General features: G+C 44.1%; 1 long non-coding RNA gene across 1 annotated transcript; it reads right to left on the minus strand.

Annotated features, from left to right (window-relative positions):
* Nucleotides 1-952: 952 nt before the first annotated feature.
* Nucleotides 953-3,332, minus strand: LOC137466765 (uncharacterized). The gene is made up of 2 exons (XR_010995280.1): nt 2,959-3,332; nt 953-2,046 (listed from the first exon to the last, which is right to left on the minus strand). It is a non-coding gene; the product is annotated as an uncharacterized lncRNA (long non-coding RNA).
* Between the last annotated feature and the right edge of the window lie 1,394 nt (nt 3,333-4,726).

Below are 4,726 nucleotides of genomic sequence, written 5' to 3' on the forward strand. Positions count from 1 at the left end.
ATCCGCTCTGTCTCTTCTCCTGGAGCCACCCAATGGCACCATAGAGGTGGATACAGAGTCCAACAGATTTTGCTGGGTGAGCAGTGGTCTGTGAGAGGGGAGAGATGAGAGAGCTGCCCCACTACCTGCTGTGACTAGGCAGCCCATGGCATCTTCTGGGTGCTCTGACTCCATCTACACGGATCAGAATAGCTCTGTGTGGGAGCAGGGATTGCTTGCAGCCATTGTTTATGGGGATGGGACCAGTCTGGGTGCACCTGCCATGGTCTTATGCCATGGACAAGTTTTGGGTCTGGGGATGGTGGTGTTACCCTTGGCAGAGGGCAGGCTGGATGCTGATGTGTTTTAGGAGCATAAACAGCAGTGTCGGTCTTGGTTTACTGCAGGAAAAGTCCCCTGCTCTGCACATGAACAAATATTAAGGTGAAGTAACCCCAGTTCAAGACCAGAAGAGGAAGGTTTTGTCAAGTAGACTCCCTCCCGTTTGTCACAGGCCCATTGCCTTACCACAAAAGGGATATAAAGGTGACAAAAGCCTATGCCAGGACATAAAAGCTACCAGATCCCTTAATGCTAAGGACAGAAAAACTCACAGGCCCCCAAGTGTCCTAAAAAAGGAGGGAAAAGCCTGAGTTGCTCACTTGTAGGCTGTTGGCTGTTGCCAGGCTCTCTTGCACAGGGAGGACCCGAATGGGATGCTGCAAGGAGTCAACCTGGAAGTGATAGCATGAAACCACATCCTGCAAAGTTTCTGCCTTCTTCCAAGGAGTTTTATTCACCAGGACCAAACCCCCATAATCACTCTGAAACAGCTAGCAGCTCTCTGGGTTTCCAAGAGAGGAATTAAAAACAAATTAGAGGTAATGATCACTTAAATTGGCACTTCTGAATCTACTCTGTGGGTGAGAGTTTTGGTAGATTTGGACAATCAAATCAAGCAGGACCCAAGGCATGCAGAAGGGTGACATGGAGTTTAGGAATATTTTCAAGCTTCCCACTAAATATTAGATGTGATGCAACTGCCCCTTCTTATTGAAAACAGTAGTAAGAAACTCAGTGAAAGCCAAAGCCAAGAACCTGACTCATCCTGGAGAAAGGCTATTTCCTCCATGTGAACTGTGTCAGCAGAGCATTAATTGACTTCTCCTGTTAGTTACTTCTTCTGTCCTTCTAGAACAGCTACCTATAGTTATTCTTCTATTTTTAGTTACTCCAGGCCTAAATGGGTGCACAGGATCTGCAGACAGAGAGACAGAGCAATGGGAACTAAGGGTCTCTTCAGGTGCTCTCCCTCTTTTTCTGCACTATAATGCCATGTTGGTTGTCAAGGCCTAATAGAATCGGTACTTACAGGACTTAGGACTGATTTTCAGAAGGGGTAAATCTGCCACACTCTCTCATAGCATGGACATCCTGTGTTTGGCAGTTCAGATGAAGGTCAGCATGGACATCCTGCGCCAAAATGCCATGAGTTCAGTTCTGAATGTCAACGACAAGGTGGTGGGGCACATCTTGCTGTTAACAAATGGCTGAAGCTTATCTGTAGAAATTCATTTACTAATCATAATCAACAGCTTATGTGTTTAGGAAGGTGAAAGCAGCAAAAGTCAGTATTTAGAAGCAGGACAGGATGAACCCTAAGCCACTTAGCACAAACTTGTTTGCAATGTCCTACTAATCCCCTGCTATCCTGTCTTCATTACCCTCATGTACACTGCACCTGTACAACTGATAACAGAGCAGTGTTTGGGAAGCAGATTTCAGACAGCCTCCCTTCCCCACGAGGGACCACATCCAGAACTGTTTTAAAGCAGGTTTTGTATCTCATTCGAAGGTTTTTTTTCCTCCAAGCTTTTAGGGAAATAAAGCAAGCCAACTCCCTGGGGAATGTGGTTTTTGCCAGTATCTCCAGCGGTCACCTCTGCTTGGAGTCTGGAATGTCCTGCTGTCAGCAAAGCACTGTCCTCATGCACAGAAGTCATCAGCTTTTCCAGGTCATCCCTGATGGCAGCTCTTCTGGACACTTCTTTGAGTGGATTTACCCTCCTGAAAATCAGACCACGAGCAGAGAAGTTAGGACAGGGCTGGGAGCAGGGATGGGATGCTTCATGTGTTAAGGTTTCCTACAGATGTTCCCCTCAGTGTTTAAGAGGCCTTTGAACTATGCCCTTAATAATATGCTTTAACTGAGTCAGCCTAAAGCAGTCAGATGGACTTAGAGGATTCCTGTAGGTCCCTTCCAACTGAAATATTCTATTTTATTCTGTGTCAGCCTACAGCACCCAGGGATGCCTGGGGAATACAGCTCTAGGATTTTGCCCATAAAAGCCTTGTGAAGCCCATGGCCACCTTGAACCTAATATTGCCACACACCTGTTAAATTCAGATGTGTTTCTGTGCAGAGTCAGAACTGAGGATGAGCCCCAGGGTAGTAAAGGGGAACAGTGTTCTCACATTGCTCTTTGCTTTGTTGGTCCCATTTGCCCAGCCAAGGTGGGAACAAAGATTCCTAACAGTTTCTTATATGAAAAGGAGGGCTGCAACATCCTGTTACAATCTCACCAGACTCCTTTTTTTCATTAACAAAAGTTGTGATTTTAAGGCTTGCTTTTAATGGAGACTCAGTAACAGACATAAAATCATGTTACTTCCTTTTGCATGGAAAATAACCTGGGAAAAACACCACTTGACTTAAGCCCCTCCAAACTGCCTTGTTAAGCATTCAGACCTGATTTAAGATACCTTGTTTTAACAAAGAAGAGCAACATGATTTGGTTATGAGACTTGTCTCCCAGGCACATCTTGAGGCATTGTTGGGCCAAATGCTGCACCAGGCTTTGCTCCAGACAGGTATGAGTCAATTCCTGCTGCAGCCCACAAGGTGTAGGTTGCCATCTAAAGGAAATTGCACATAAGACTGCCATGTAAGCAATGCCAAAGTAAGGAAAAGCAGATTACCTCCAGGAGTTAATCTTCCTATTTTCCTCTAGCAAAATTAATCTTTCCACTCAATGGAACTGGGGCATGAGGCCTCTATGCTCCCCACAGTCTGGGCAAGGTTTTTGTGCACCCCATCCTCTGGCAGGAGTGTGGCACTTTCCCTGGGCAGGCCAGGATTAACATAAAGCGGTTAACTTAACTAGCAACATATGTCTGCCTCTTTATTTCCCACTGCCATTTAATCTCTCTTATCCACTGACCATGCAAACCTCCTGTAATCACTGCAGAGTAATTATGTGATTATTCCAGCCCTCTAAATTACAGCTGCAGCTTGGACCCCAGCAATTGTGGGTGATGCAGCAAGATGACTTTCTCAACTGTTAGTTAATTACAATTAGAACAAAAAAGAAAAAAACAACCCCCAAAAAGGAATTACACAATAATAAAAACAAACCACACAATAATAAAACTAACCTACACAATAGTAATAATAAAACAACCTGCTAGAAAATGCAACTTCTGCTTAGACTTTTCACCCCAATCTCTCTCATCACAAGGAAGATTAGAGTGGGAGCTATTAATAAGATGGCAATTTATGCTAATTTATCAGCACCTAAGCCCAAGAGCCTTAATAAAACTAGTTAAAAGGAACTTTATGATAAACAAAGGCAATTATGTTGTTGTTGCTGTTACAGGGGCATTTCAAATCCTGTTATGCTGGGGTTTATTGTCAAACTGGCTTGGGCAAATTCTGGTCTTTTGGAAGGTGTCCCTGCCTGTGGTAGTGTGGCTGGAACAAGATGGTCTTTAAGGTCCCTTCCAATCCAAACTATTCTATGATCCTCTGAAATTAGGCTTTTACAAAAGAGGAGATGAACTGTATAAAGATCAAGCTGCAGTCCCTCTTCTTGCCTTTTTGACCCTTTCCTGAGTATGACTTTCCTCCAGTGTCAAGGTTTTCCAACTGGCTAGAAAATATAAAAATGGAAGAAATCTGAGGGGATTTTTAATCATTTCATTGATTGTGGCTTGAGTGAGAAATATCCATGAATGTTCTTTCTGAATCTGGCAAGTTTCAGTCACATTCAGCTGAAGTGTCCCAAGCTGCCCTTCTCCTGCACAGTGACATTCCCAGCCTGGGGAAAACGCATTGGACAGGAAGCTGGAAAGGGCATGAATGAAAAGAGAAGGAAAAGGAAGACACCTTCCCCAAGGAGCACATTAAGAGTCTACAGGTGAACTCTATCAGAAAAGATGAAGTTTTAAATCAATGATAATCTAAACCCCACTGAAATGAGTGGAGAAACACTCAATGAGCACAGATGATATCTTGACTCTGATGCAGAACTACACACTACTGCCCCTGGGTTGAGCTGTGCCCACAGTGAATGTGAATCCTCCGGGGGTGTAAATCCTCATCACATGCAGGATTTGATCCAGCATCCATTTCTGTCTGGACTTTGCTCTCCTCCTTTCCATTCAAGCTTATCCCTCTGTGATGCAATATAACTTGAATGCAGATCTTCCATCACACTTAAATTTATCTACCAGACAACATCACACTGTCCAGCTACTCCTGGGTTCATTCGGGGCTCGCAAAGGGACAATGAACTGGAAGTGTGACCCAATATGTAATTGACACCACTGGCAAATTCAGAGCCAAGTTGGGGACTGAATTACTGTAAGAGGTTATTTTAAGAAATAAATCATGTTGGGTCAAATGCATGATGGTGGTAACAAGCAGAGCCCTGAAGAATGGCAAACAAGTTTATGTGTACAAACACCC

The sequence above is a fragment of the Anomalospiza imberbis genome, chromosome 2 (assembly GCF_031753505.1).
Source record: "Anomalospiza imberbis isolate Cuckoo-Finch-1a 21T00152 chromosome 2, ASM3175350v1, whole genome shotgun sequence".
Lineage (NCBI taxonomy): Eukaryota > Metazoa > Chordata > Aves > Passeriformes > Viduidae > Anomalospiza > Anomalospiza imberbis.